Source organism: Anastrepha obliqua, chromosome 1, assembly GCF_027943255.1.
Source record: "Anastrepha obliqua isolate idAnaObli1 chromosome 1, idAnaObli1_1.0, whole genome shotgun sequence".
In the NCBI taxonomy this organism is placed as follows: Eukaryota; Metazoa; Arthropoda; class Insecta; order Diptera; family Tephritidae; genus Anastrepha; species Anastrepha obliqua.
This window is the reverse complement of record NC_072892.1, coordinates 79786890-79802789: the sequence shown is the minus strand read 5'-3', so window position 1 is coordinate 79802789 and position 15900 is coordinate 79786890. Positions and strand designations below refer to the sequence as shown.

The following is a 15900-nucleotide window of genomic DNA, read 5'->3' as shown; positions in this document are numbered from 1 at the left end:
CCAAATTACTTAAACCAAGAATAACAAAATCAGTTTTTCAGGCGAATTTGTCCAGAATAAGGAAGTATATGAAAAATATATTGCCAACATTTTCTGCTCGTGCTCACAACCTGATGCGGTAGAAAAGTGAATGTAAAACAAGCAACAAAATTATCGAACACACACATATTAATCTACACAAATTTCGGAACAGCATTCAGCATAAACATATGTATATGTACTACATATTTTTCACTGAAGAAGCAACGAAATTGTGGTGAAGGCTACGTACTTGCTGCAGTGCTGTATGTTGTTAGGGGTAGAGCTTGTTTTGCGTTTTTTGTTTTTTGTTTTCCTTTACTTGTTGTATTGCGTTTATTACAACAGCCGCGCTCCGTTATTGGGAGAACCTATAATTTGAAGTCAGCGAGCAATTTATGCCAGTGGCATTATCAGAAAATTGAATGCTTGGCGCAATGTCGGTATTGGTAAGGAGCTGGTTTTTATAAAAAAGTGTAAATTGTAGTAATGGGCGGTGAAAATTGGTAAATGTTTTAAAAGCCGTATGACAACAATGGAGAATCTAGAATATATATTTTATATCAAAGAGTTGCAATACATACCTACGTCAATAGGTAACACAATAATAGTAATAATAATAATAATCGTATACATGCATATATTTAAGAGAGTTTGCGGCTTCCATCTCATAACGATTCTAAACTTCCCCTTCGCTAAAGAGCAGCGGTATTCGCGCAAAGCTTATATCATCCTATAATTGACGTGAAGCGGTCTATAAATAAATCTTACCAAACACCCACTCATAACAAGCATTAAGGGATTACATGGGTTTCGTCGGGTAAAAAAAGGCCTATTTTTAATTTTTTTTTTCTATGAAAAAAATTATTTATTTAATTCAAACTTTTTCCTTCTTATAGATACATGTTTAAAGAATAATTTCTGATAAACTCCTCCATTGTGACGTCATATCCGGTGACCCCTCGAAAAAAAGGTGCGTCGCCGTTGTCAGCATAACTCCTGACAGGCTCATCAAAAACGAAAAAACAAAAATTAGTGCTTTAGGTAAGTCCATAAACTCGAGCTTGAACGAAGGAAAGAAAAAAAGTAAAAATTGGAATTTTGGCAGACATTTTTGCAAAAAAATAAAAAATAACATTTTGTTTTTTTCAAGCACGAGTAAATTATATTTCGAACACCTGTGTAAAATTTCATCAAGATCGGTTGAATAGTTTTCGAGAACATTTGACAACCGACTTTGAAAACACGGTTCCGAGAAAAGCGCGTTTAAAGTTATTCGAATTTATTATTCGGATCGACTTGAGAATTTAGGATAATATTCCTGAGATGTTGTGGAAATTAATAAGTCAAAAAAAAAAAAAAAAAAAAAAATCGATTTTTTTAACCAACGAAACCCATATAACCCCTTAAGGGATTAGAGTGAGATTTCTTTGACCGACGAGAGAGCGTTTTAATTTTTGTTTTTCTCTGTCGGGACAACTAGCAAGTGCAGCACTCAGACATTAATTAAGCCCATTGTACTACACTTGGATTCCCTTTAAATTTTCTTTAAATTTACCCGATCTCCGAAGAAATCTGAGTAGATCTTGTGGTGCCAAGGAGCCAAGATGGTCGCTTCTTGACACATCAGTGCCAAAGACCTCAAACCTGATTCGAGCGAAGGCGGGGTAGACGCACATGAAGTGGTCCGCCGTCTCGTCCGAAAGTGGCCCGTCATCAGTCCAACCCACCGTCTGCACTCCCCTCTGCTTAATGACGGAAGGATTTGCGGCAGTCGATCGGACATGACAGCTAGCATCAGTTTAGTCCATCTGCAGCCTCTCTCAGCCTGCCAAGCTCGCTTGTGGGTGGTAGTTACCCATTTGCTAACTTAGCTATGGATTCAGAGGTCTCGTTACCCGCGATACCAACGTGTCCCGGGACCAATGTTAGCATCAGGCTATTATGTCTACCGACATAGTTCAGTCTGGATTTAGACAACCCCTGATGTGGTTGGGGGCTGTCTAAGGCCATAAGCGCCGCTTGCCTGTCGTTGCAGACCCATATAGATCTGCCTATCTATCGGTTTTCCACAACAAAGTTCATCGCTTCTTGAAGTGCATACACCTCCGCTTGAAACATAGATGCATGCATTCCAAGAGTAAAGTGCAGTTTTGTCCCGCTGGATTCCACGTAGACCCCAGAGCCGGAGCCATGCTCGGTCCTGGAGCCATTCGTAAAAATGCGAAAACAGTAAACTAACTAGTCAACAATAACAAATAACTCTCCGCTTGGTTTTTTGGTAGTTCTTTACGTACTATTTCGCAATTATAACCACCAGCCGTACATATGAATGAATGTGAATGTGCCTAGGGAACCCCCCATTTTTTGGAACAACATCAAGACACTCATAAAAAGTTAGACTATATAGATGTTTGTCCCGAGCACCTCTTACAAATACAATATAAAAATTTCTTAAAGAAATTACTCGTCCATTCAAGAGACAGCAAGACAAAACCGGCTTGTACTTATATGGGTTCCGGGACACTCTGGTGTTCAAGGAAATGAAATTGCCGACGAATTGGCCAACCGCGGATCAGCGGTGCCCCCACAGAGGCCAGAGCCAATAATCGTAATCAGTTCCGCAGGAATCAAGAACTGGATGAGCCATTATGTAGGCAATCTACATAAAGCGCGATGGTCCGGTCTAGAACGCTGCAGAACTGCAAAGTATTTTGGGACAAGTCCGAACAGAAAACTGTGAAACTTTCTACTAAAACTTAGAAGGAAAAACATTCGGTTGATGGTCGGCATCATTACAGGACACAATTCATGGGGTCAGCATATGACCACCAGTGGAATCATCGAGGACCCGGTATGCCTGTCATGCTTGGAGGAGGCGGATAGCAATAAGCACTTTCACCTGCCTTTGCTAGAGCACGGCTACGAGTACTGGGTTCCGATGTCATGAGAATGAGTAATATTCGTTCTCTAAAACTGGAGGATATTTACAGATTTGCCAAAGAATCAGGAAAATTCTCACAGGACTAACTATCTCTATCTCTGTCTCTATTCTTTTCTATCTCTTTCTCTGATACTTTTGTCCTTCCCTCCTTGACTATCTACCCCCTTTCCAGAGCTTTAAATACAAAAGGCTCTTTAGCCTGAGTGTTTTAGGAGCCACCAAATCTCCTGGTGCTCCTTGGCTCGACCTTTTCAAATTTCAATTTCAACCTTTTCAATGGTTTCGTGTTTCTCACAGAATTCAAATTATGAAGGAAAAAAAATTTCTTATTTCGACTGCTAGTTAAATAAAATAAGGGATACAATAGCATTTATTACTATTACTGGCTATCCGAATGATTTGGTGCGTGACTGCCATTCAGGAGTGCGTAGGCTCGAATCTGAAAAATAAAAATGACAGAAAGGATTTTTTCTAATAGCGTGCCTCGGTAGGCAATGACAAACCCCCGAATGTATTTATGCCATGAAAGAGCTCCTAATAAAAACCATTTGCCGTTCGGAGTCGGCTTTAAACTGTAGGTTCCTCCATTTGTGAAACAAATAGGAGGAGGAGATCGGTCAGAAACCTAACAGAGGTGTACTTGCCGACTAGTTATTTATTTTTATTTATATTATTAAAGAAACGATTGTTTTAGAAAATTGTTGAGAAAATATCTAAATTTTAATATATTTGTAGTATTGAAAAGTTATTGGATTGGAAAGGTAGCAGTATTGGCTAATTCAATGAGCATATTTGGAGTTGTGCGGCCATATTCAGATGGGGTTTTCGGATCCTACATTTATTTCATGTATTTTTTTCGGACGCCATTGTTTGATAGGGCTCATCTACACAGATAATGTTTGTTTTAGTGGGGGGTGCAAAATTTGTTAAATTGGAAAACTGTTTCGAGATGTTTGCAAAGCAACTGATCTTTTCCTTGTTAGTGGCAGTGTTAACCGGTAGGTTAAAGTTTTTATTCGCTGTCAAAAGATTGGGTTCCATGAGTTTCTGTACAAATGTTTTGAAGTATTATTGCTGCTTCTCATTTGCCAGAACTTGCTTTGGTTAATTTTCTGCATTTTCCTATTTAAACTTTGTGGTAGGATATTTGAAGGTCTGTAATTCTCTCTGTCATCTTTTTTCAGTGATAAGACGCTTGATTTTACCGTAAGTTTTTTTCTGCCACAGGCTTTGGTGTAGCTATTACGGCGGCTGCTATAATCATATTAGAAAAGTTATATCCCGGGGTGAATTTTGAAATCTCGGAATAACTTTAAAATATCTTGAAATCTCGTGATAGAAATTTTCCGCCTATATATCCCTATTATGTACCTACATTTGTATACAAATACTTATATAGACATAAAAACAATTTTTAGCAGTGTATCCACAATTACGAAGTACAGAAAAAAGTAGAAGAATTCGGTTTCATCTTACACTTGCGATCTACTTTACCCGAATTCATGGAAGAAGTGGAAAACAAAAGCGCGTTAGCACAATTTAGCTTATCGATTATTGTAGCAAAAAAAAGTTAAGCACAACATAAAGCAGTGAAAGAGGAGTTCCAAACACTACATGAAGGCATGTATATGTAGGCACTCGTACTTGTATAGCCAGTTAGGAGTTGGCTCGCTGGTAGGGAAAGCAGTATTGTTGATTTGGTTGTGTTTGCAGAAACCCAGGTTGGTCCGCCATGGGGCTGAGAAGAAGAGTAATGCATGTGTGGGTTTTTTAACCAAATCATGCTGTGGCAAAAAAGGCAAACAATTTAATGTACAACAAACATATTAAAAAGGGGTTTCTTGCCGTAGCTGAATTGGTGTTTTGCTAAATTATTTCTGCTTACTGGTATGAAGATAGAAGTAACTTTTTTTTTGTATTTTTATCGACTGAATGGACTTTAATAATTGGTTAAGGTTCTTAACCTTAGATGCAATTACGTAATCTTGTACGGAGTAGAAGTTGCTAAGGTTAGTAATACTTAATGAAATAAGATAGCGAATTTGAAAGGAAAAGTCATCCACCTGGCGCTATAACTATTTTTATAGCTTAGTTTTACTTTTATAAACACAGTCATATATTCAATATTTCGTAATTAAAGCCGCACATATAAATCAAACACATACATATCTTTGAATACCATAACAGCTTTGTTGATAATTTCCAGATTAGGGGTGTTTAAAGTTGTTTTACTCTTTCTTAGCACGCAATAGTTCTTGTGTAAATTTGACCACAACATGGATTAATTTTATGAATAATGTGAAGCTCAATGAAAAACTTCTGGAAAATGCTCGAAGTTATGAAAAAATTTGTGAATGGAGTAGCAAAAGCCATGACTTGCATGGCGCTGAACTGATGGTGCTAACTGAAGTAGTTAACATTGCCGGTGAAACAACAAAAATTCTGTTGCAGAAAGATTGAGCGTGATTTCCAAAAGATTCTGCGGAGTCTACAGAAACGACGAACTGTGAACAATAGGCTTCGGTATTTCGGGGGCACAATTTTTAGTCACCCAAAATCGGGCTGCAGATATTCATTTAAAAGAACTGATGAGATTCATCAGAGACACTGGGTAGTTGAAGGAGGAATAAATAGGTAGTAAAACTGTGATACGAGGGTTGTTATTTGTATTTGTGTCCTAACAAGGGAAAAAATGAATACTGATATGAAAGCCTTCGATTAGAGATGCCTGAGGATGTGCATTCTAGTTGGACGCAGACGAAATTGCAGCAGTAATAATAGCTCGAAATATTAACGAAGCCAAAGGAAGTCAAATCATGTAATGACCCGAGTACAGCAATGACTAGACGACCACGGATTAAAACTGGCGTCAGAGAAAACAGAGCTAATCCTTCTAATCAACAGATGTGTCCATTAGAAGTAGGTTAGTTAGGTGCTCCATACTGCCACTTTATCGACATAATACCTAGGAGTGCAAATATACTGAAAATTAACTTACTGGTCACACATAAACTATGCTGCCACTAGAGTTGTTGAGGAAGCGGCATGTTAAGTAAGCTCATCGCACACCTTGGAGGTGTAACTCAAAGCTAGCGAAAACTTTTAATGGTCACGACGAACTCTTCTATATCGATGTGAAATATGGGCAGATCCGCTAAGGGGGAAATTCCGAAAAAATGAGATGGATAAAATTCCGATGAAAACTTTACAACCTGTGCAACGCACCTGTGCTCTCATAGTGGCTTCTTTACATGAACAGTATGAAAAGCATCGGGTTTAGTTATCAGCGAAACCATCCCTATTGGCGTATGCCGACGATATTGACATCATCAGCCTTAACAACCGCGCTGTTAATTCTGCCTTCTCCAAACTGGATAAAGAGGCAAAGCGAATGGGTCTGGTGGTGAACGTGGACAAAACGAAGTACCAGTGGCTACGTTGGTTCGGTCATATCGTCCGAATGAATACAAGCGCTCCGGCTCTGAAAGTATTCGATGCGGTACCAGCTGGTGGTAGCAGAGGAAGAGGAAGGCGGTCTCTGCATTGAAAAGATCAAGTGGAGAAGGACTTGACTTCACTTGGTGTGTCCCACTGGCGCCTGTTATCACGAGAAATAAACGACTGGCGCATTTTGCTAAGCTCTGCCAAAATCGCGTAAGCGGTTATCGCGCCAATTAAGAAGAAGAAGGAACCATCCCTATAGATCTTCTAGCACAAAAGCGCAAACGAAAATGGCAGGCAAAAATCTCAGAAATTCTCAGGCTGGCAAGAAAGCACGGAGAAACTAACTATTTCCTCATACAGTTTTTGCCTCGACCCGAGTCCTTTCGCAAGTATTTGTGGCGAATGCGAAAGGTGAACCTACCAAATTGCATTTATGGATATACTGAATACGATGATGCGGAGCACACCATTTTAAATGCGAGAGGTGCAATACAAAGCGAACAGCTCTGTAACGAGTTGATGTCTTGAAGAAATAATATAGGAAATGATGATACGCGAAAGAGGCGGGGTTGGAAGAAAAATCCAAGAGAAGAGGTGGGCTGTTTTTAGTGGAATCACTACATTCGTAGTAGAGACGGTTACTAACAGGTGGCGCAAAATTAATCAATTATGGAAAGATTTATAATATTTGCAAATATCGTCCTACGGCAATCATACTTGACACTTGTGAGCTAGACAGCAGCAGCATACAAACAGACAAGCAATGGAGCACGTAAGGGTCAAAATAAAGATTTCCGTCATTCAAAATAATTTTTAGTAGCAGTTTTTTTAGTAAAAAGTTGAATGGTTAATTTTGCGCCACCCTTTATATGGTGCGAAGGCACATTTAACCCAATCTCACCGCCTCTCGTAACACAATGGGGTTACAATTTTGGCCTATATAAGAGTAACTTTGGCTCCCACGTCTTAAAATATTCGGCATCAAAATTTCCTCCGCTAATTTTAATGGTTGTGTTGATTTTTCTTATACTACCAACACAATCTTAGTTTTGTCATACGCAAATCAGCTTTTTCGGAGTTTTGCCAAGATGATCCTTCCATTTTTAGCTGGCGCCTTGATGTTGTTCCTCAAGCCATACTTAATACAGCAAATCATCTGATTACTTCAAAATTGATGGTCAATGGTCCGATGTTCGCCACATCTTCTAAATTCTTCCTATCAATGCATAACCTCACTTTGCGATTGTAAATTTCTCCATTATTGAGAGAAAGTTATCATTGTACGATTACAACCTGGGTATTCTTCGTTTTCATAAACTGCTCTGATCTATTTTTATATGAGTGGTGGCTTAAAAATCTTTTCAGGTGTTAAGTTCGAATTTAAATTTTCCTGACAAACATCCGATAAGCCACGCAAACGCAACTCGGACATACTTATTTATATGGGTACTCGCAAATGCTCACTGGAATGATATACGACCAACAACGGCCTGCGTTGAACTAAGAGCCGGCAAAATTCAATATTTTTAGTTTTGGTAAAATCAACGTCATCAAATGTAACAATAAATTTTATTTAGTATCATATAAAATTGGCTTCGTTTAATTTACGAGTAAAAGTTCGTGCGACATGCAGTTCAATTGGTGTTAATTAAATCCATGAATAATAAATACTTCGAATGCAAATGAAAGCGAACTAGAATATATTTTTGAGACAACCCAAGGCGTTCGAGCATTTCATTAGATTGGCGCTTAAATACCGAAGCATACATACGCATATGTACGCATAAGTACAAACATATTCGCATTTAAATGTATATCAAACTGTAGAGTGATCCTCAATTCAGTTCAGCTGTGGCGACCGCCATCGAGGGAAACTATCAGCTCAAGATCTGCATTCAATACAAAGTATGTACAAACAAAAACGCGCGCAAACTTAATAGTTGCTGGCTGACTATTTGTTTTTTGGTTGGTTGGTTGGTTGCTTGGATGCTTGGTCGCTTAGTTCGTCTGACTCGAACCCGACTTTCGTCTGCGCGGATGATTGTCTACTGAGAAAGCAATAAATTATTTCAATTCATTGCTGCGACAGTTGGGCATTTACTTAATCGTATATGTTTGCTTCCTCATATTCGCAGTTCACACTTGAGGTAAGCGTACACATGCATTCACACATAGACACAATATCTAGCAAATATTCAAACATAAATACATGTGCGCATGATGAGCATGCCCATACACATATAAATACGTACATACTCCTATATTATATTTAAAACTCTTGATGCGCTCTGGTGAAGGACTTTTACTCCTAGAAGGGAATATTTCTTTTTGTAAATATGTATGAGTATAATTGCATTTGACTTGCGGGTCGACCCTTCTCCTTTGCGCAAGTAAATATTTTTAATTATAAGATCATTATGCAATTTGATAAAAATCAAACCGCAGAACGAATTCGGAATGAAGCAGGTAAGGGCAAACATCCTTTGATGGCATTATTTTTTTTTGGGCGAACTCTGGTTAGTTGGCTCTGAAAATACAATAATTCAATAAAAATCGACGCTTAGAGAAGGTTTTTTATTGTAATGTGACAGACATTTATTTATTAATGCGTAAGTTTCTTCTAGCATTTGTTTGCATCTACTCGACCTTATTACTTGCGTGAACTTGGAAAAATAATTGAAATTTCCGTAGAAAATCTTCGAAAGGATATCAATGGCTAATTTAAATATACCACAAAAATTTTCCATCTTAAAACCTTTAATGAAATCAATTACAATTACAATACATTTTTAATATATATGTAAATTAGGCCGGGTCCATTTGTGGGGAGGCAAAAAAATCGCCGATTTCTCTGTGAAAATCATATTCTAGGGATCAAAATAAGAAACTTTGACGAAGGAACCATACCTCTAAAACGAATTCTGATGCCACCCAATTTGGGTCGAACTTTTTAGTTTCTTTTCTATAACTCACTTAAATTCATCTTTTTCATTTACATATGTCCTGACTAAATAAATTTAACATTAAATAAATATAGCCATTTAGCTGATTTTTTCATGGAAAGGCCAAAAATGGTGATATTTTTAAATTGGAGGACATCAGAATTCGTTTTAGAGGTAAAGTTTCTTATTTTGATCCCTAGAATACGATTTTTACATAGCAATGAGCGATTTTTAAATCGACCCGCTCTAATATAAATAGTAAATAAATGAATAGCAGCTGCTTTCATTTCCATACCAAACTGTTTTGAAATATTTTATTTAGCTCAATGCGAATAATAGCTATTGGCTGAAAAGTCAACCTGATTTATTTGAATACATGCATACATATGTGCATACAAGTATGTATACATATATATAATGACATGTATGCTGTATGCCACCTCCGAAAAAATTTTGTTCCAAATTCGATACCCACACATAAGTCTATCCGGCTACGGAGCTCAAGCTTAGAACCAGGAACAATTTTAGTTAAAGGCTAACACTAAAACATCTGGATATTTTATTGATTTTTGTAAATTTCTTTACCGGTTGGGACCACTGACGGCATAACAAAAATAGTTTTATTCTATTTAATTGAAAATGTATTTGTTTTACAATATCAATATTTATAAACAATTTCGATGGAGCTCATAGAGGTTTTTGTTTTTATTTTGCAGAACTCATTTTCTTAATATAATACATCTATGTAATGCAGATTTTAAAACACTAAGAGAAAAGAATCCTAGCTTACAACTAATCACTAACTTCGCTTTATTATTTATGCAATAAATTATAACTTTTTTACAAAAAACTGTCGTTGCATATTTATTGTCAACATAGGCGGTGTTTCGCTCTCGTATATTTGCCCACAGACGAATAAGACCTGGCACGTAACCACCTATACATCCGCATACAAACATTCATGCATACAAATATCATATAATAAAACGTCCAGGGCAGTTGCGCACGCGCATTTGCTGCCACCATTCAAAGTCATGGCAGCAGTACCGCTCACTCACTTTACGAGTATATGTATGAGCCGTGCCAATCCATTCAAAAATATGTGTTTGTGTGTCACTCTGTTTGTTCACAGCCCATTAAAAAGACATAAAAATTTGTAAGCACCTCATAAAAACAGTCATAAATATTTTTTCATCCATTTTTGTTTTTGCGTTATGAGTGGTTTGTTCACTGGATGTTCGGTTATTTATTTATTTCTGTTGTTGTTGGGATTCGTATTGCAAGTACTCATAATTTTCAGGGCATTAAATTGTTTTTCAATTTTAGTGTCATTATTATTGGTGGAGTGGATGGTGCCGTTTATGGTGATAACATGGTTATGAGCAATCGAAATGGCTCTTCCCATAGCAAAGTGACTCTGCATGGTGGCCATTGTTATCCTGTTTACACCATTGATGTAGAGGCTCTTTTTGGATAGGCTGAAGTGGGTGCTAATGTTTTTTGTTTTGTTGTGGTTATTGTAGTCCGTATTTGCCTTTGTTTTTTTATGTTGGTTGTCAGTGTGATATTTATGTATTTGGACTCAGCACTTTTATTGTTATTAAAAAATTATGCAAATTAGATGCAGGATATGGCAAGGATATTCTCATGTTATGTGCGCACTGGAAGTTTGTAAGCATTCTGGATTTAATTTCCTTGAAATTCGGCAATGGGGATTAAATTAGTTCAATTAAAATCGTTGCCTAGATATATGAGAATAGAGATCGTAAACATGCAGAAAAATCGCTTTACGTCATGAGAGTTACAACACATATTCACTGTTGGTCAGCGCCTTGAAATATGTGCCTCAAGCAAATACTTTAAGTTCGGCCTAAATATGTCCGTTTTTAAATATTGTAAGGTCAAAAGCTGTAAACTATATATGTAAGTAAATGATGCAGTAAGGTTGCAAAATGAAACTCATATAGCCTTTTGAAAACGTTTTTAGAAAGCATGTTCACCTCATTTTTCTTTATACAGGATGCCTGGTGGCAGAATTGGGAATTAAAAACTAAATTAAAAAAGAATTTGGTTTTTATAAGAATTATTTTCTCAAAATGTTGACCGTAACGCCGAATATACCCTTGGAATCGGGACTCTGTACTCTATGTCACTAACCGCGCGAACGATGTTTTTTTTGTGATCGCTGGGTTTGTTTCATAGACTTTACTTTTGAGGTGCGTAGTGAAGTTAAATCGATCTGGGTGGCCAGGTTATGTCACCGAAACGGCTGTCAGTTTGCAGGGAAGAGATCACGCAGTATCGCCATGGTCTCTCTGGCCGTGTGCGGTCATGCTGAAAACCATCAGTTTGTACTAAAGGAAGGATGATCTCTCATTATTGGCAGAAAAAAAAATTGCTTGCCCTAGACGATTTTCAAAACAATATGTTCTATTATTCCACTGGCCGACAATTCACAGCAAACCCTCACTTTGGGAATGTGAAGTGGCTGTTGATGTTTTAATAGTCGGTGACCAATAGCGACAATGTTGCTTATTTACACTTTCATTTAAATGAAAATGACCTTTAACAGAAAAGACCGCAGACATTGTAATAGTTAAGCACTCGCATGATTTGAATTTGAAAGGGGTGAAGCTTAAGACCCTCAATATTTCATGCATAATAATTTTTGGAAATCCCATCAGCTCTCTGACGCGGATTATCATGAACACTTGTAGCGACAAATTTCATTTTTTTATAATTGTTCTTGGACTCCAGCGGGCTATTTCCCACCGAACTTGTTGCTCAATTTCTAATATCCTGTGGGGCAGGCTCAGGCATATAGCGAATTGTGATGCCGATGCTTAAGCCAGCGCTCCCAATTAAAAATGGAGATATTTTTCTTTTTATATTTTGCATACTTTCAGGCGAAATGGTTTGAAAAGCAATGGCATTACAATACATAACAAATTGAACGAAATGTGAGAGGACCAGGATGCCTGTGTTTTGACCTTTCCAAAACGGGATCAGGAGGGTGGAAAAGCAACAACATCGGAATTAATCGTCAGTAAAATTATTAAAAGCCCATAAATTCCAAACCCACAACATTTTGGTGTACGTGGTTTGCTAATTACAAATAAGATAAACAAGATATCAGATTTCCAGTAGGAGGAGGTTCAGATGCCTCGTTACGTATATGCTGCTAGGTTTCTAAAAATTAAAATGACGATTAAAACAATAAATCATTGGCGCGTACACTTCTGGTAGGTGTTTGGCCGAGCTTCTCCTCTTATTTGCGGCCTGCGTGCTGATGTTGTTCCACAAATAGGGGGACCTACAATTTAAACCGACTCCGAACAGCAAATAATTTTTATGGGGAGCTTCTTCATGGCAGAAATACACTCGGAGGTTTGCCATTGCCTGTCGAGGGGCGATCGCTATTAGAAAAAAGTTTTCTATTGATGTTCTTGCACGGAGACTCGAACTTACACACTTTCGAATGGTAGTCACGCACCTACCCATATGGCTTGCATCAATACAAGTAACTAAATTAATTCAAGAGATATTCGACACTCGTATTGAGGCATTCAAGTATTTCCTTATTATTATTTCTTTATTTGAATTACTTTTGCATAATTTTTTACTTTTAGATATTATAGCTACCATAAAGGGACGCCATTTTGAAATTTTCGAAAACATCAAAGTATCAAAGTGTTTGGTTGCTCGTACGATTTGAGCCGCATCACACCTTTTTCTGTTGAGTTTGTGATCCGGTTGACGCGAAATATCCCATAATCATATATACATACATACATATTTTATTTATCTTTTTTGTAACACTCCATTGTACACAGCGCTCAATTCATTTTATATCGAATGCATTGTATGTTATGAGCACTTTTCAACAACTATAAATATATTTTTTTTAAATTCCGTTCAGCCAGAAGCATTTTCCCTACAAGCGCATATGCACATACATACATATACCACATTGCTGTGTGTAATTTACTTTTCTGCTGGATAGCATGTAAACTTCTTTTGAGCCGTTTCGCAAGTGTAAACAAATGTACACCAGCACTTATTGTACAATATGTGACTCTTGAAATTTCCTTTCGAATGTATTATAATGGAAATAGCAGTAAATATTCGCCAAAAAGTTTGCGTGATTCTGATGTCGTTTTCATTTTTGATTTATAATCATAAACGAACAAAGTTGAAATGCCCTTATGACAGTTTTTGGTGATTATAGTAGTTGCTATTTTATTAACGTTAGCTTCTGTTATTAGCATCGAAACTGCTTTGAATCACTTGATGAGAAATGACTTATGTGCCTCAACGAGTTGAAATTCATTGAAGAGCGACAAAAAATAAAAACAAAAATAAATAAAGTAGGCATTGCGCTATACGGCCATCGTAGCCGAGTGTACCTGTGCGTGACTGCCATTCGGTGGGACTGGGTTCGACCCTATTATGGATATGAAACTTCAAATTATAGAAAAACGTTTTTGGTAATGGCGGTCGCCTCACGGCAGGTAATGACAAATCGAAACCTCCGAGTGTATTTTTGCCATGAAAAGGCTTCTCACAAAAATTATCTGCCATTCGGAGGCGCATAAAATTGTAGGTCCCTTCACTTGTAGGACAGCACCAAAACGTACACCACAAATTAAAGGAGAAGCTCGGCCAAACACCTAGTAAAATATGTGCTTTTTATGTGCTATACTTAATTTCAAAAATCATGGACTATACCAAAATTGTATAAATGTCAGCGTAGCGTTGCGGCAAATGAAAAAGAAAATAATAAAAAAATGCCAAATTGCAGTTCTGATTACGATTACAGCACGAAAAATTGAAATGAATTCGCTATAACGACACCATTCATGCAGTGCGGAAGAAAATACAGGAACAAACGTTTTAAAAATTAAAAAAAGGGAAGAACAAAATGTACATGCGAGTAGATCTGTTGACGTCGGGAGTTATTTCGGCAATTCTTTTGCCGTTTACGAGGTTTACAAAGTACAATTTTCGCAGCAAGCGGCTATTCATTCTGTGTGTTGGTGAGCGGTGCTAGTTTGATTAGCTGCGGGTAATCGTAAATGGCATTTGTTGAGCCACATTATGCAATAGTTTGTATTGGTTGGATTGCACTACCGCAGTGCACATCCCTTTGAGTATCTATTTGCATACCACCCGCTGGACATCTTCAAAGTGCGCAATAGGCCGAGAACAGTGAGTGGGCGCGATTTGTCTAATTGTGAGTCTGCTAAGTGTATGTGCAGATACTCGTATTTTAGCACAGACATATGGACTAAAGAGTCACTTTCACTTTCTCTCGATGGGACTATCGGGCCAGTTCTTATGTGGATAACATGTGGGTTTCTCACATTAGGTATGAAATTCAAGTGTTTCCTTTTGTAGGAAAACTTTATGCGTGCATTTTCCAAGTCATCCATAACAAAGTAGCTTACGTCTTTATTGGAGTGTGCATATGCTTGCATGTGCCTGTAAATTCCCAGCATATACATATATGTATATGTATATGTTTGTACTTGCTATATATAATATAAGTAGTTGCACACCCAAATCAAGAAACTTTTCAAACTGTGATCAGCATGACTTCCTTTGTATTTCAAAAATACGAGCCGATAGAGGTGAAGTGCTCTCGTGTCTTGGTAGCCAACCCATTTTGGTCAGCTGAATCGAAATATTTTACATATTTACCAAATTGCAACACACGGCGCCACAGATAAGGACAGTTCAGTTCGAGTCTGACGGAGTTGGTAAAATAAAATATATTAGCCTCATTTGAATTGGCTTGTTATGTACTTTTTCATTTTGTTCTATGGTTGCGCCGCTTTCATAGTATTTCATTCACAATGTGTATGTGTGTGTGCCTATATACGTGTGTGTATATATATACAAACATATATACGTTTTTTGTCTTTTGTTTCTTCTGACATTCGCTTCCTCGATCTTAATTATTTAGAAAACGCATGCATTCATTTTAATGAAGTGAAAATTCCTCTATTCGATAAGTGACACGCAAATTCTCCCAACAGCGAAGTTACAGTAGATGGTTGTGTAGTAAAAAAAACATGTGCTGCATGTTATTTATTACAATACATTTGCAGCGTAGTTTTCAATTTCAGTAAAGTATGTTTTTAATGCACAAACATATTTTAGTTCGTTGAAATGCTCCTTATTTTAGATCTCAATATTTTTTATGAATTAACTTCAGTGTTGAATTATTGGTATTTATTAAAGAAAATTATATTAAGTTGTACGAAACCATTCGTAAGTGTATGAATCTCCGGGCATGAAACTCCAAATGATAAAAGTGTATTTTTGCCATGAAAAAGCTCGTCATAAAAAACCATCTGCCGTTCGGAGGCGGTCAATTTATGGAAAAACATCAAAACGCACACGACAAATAGAAAGAAAATGTAGATAGTGTAAGTGCAGATAATGTAGTAAAACATCCCAAGAGCTACTGTAATATAAAGATTTTAACCCTGAACCGATCATCTTCGTTGATGAGACAACGCAGTGTTGCTCATTTTACATTTTCGTAAA

The 15900-nt window shown here is 37.3% G+C and overlaps 1 protein-coding gene across 1 annotated transcript in view; it reads right to left on the bottom strand.

The window, feature by feature from the left end:
- Positions 1 to 15900, bottom strand: part of LOC129252876 (homeotic protein Sex combs reduced) — a 91928-nt gene that overhangs the window by 65477 nt on the left and 10551 nt on the right. The gene's annotated exons all lie outside the window — the stretch shown is intronic.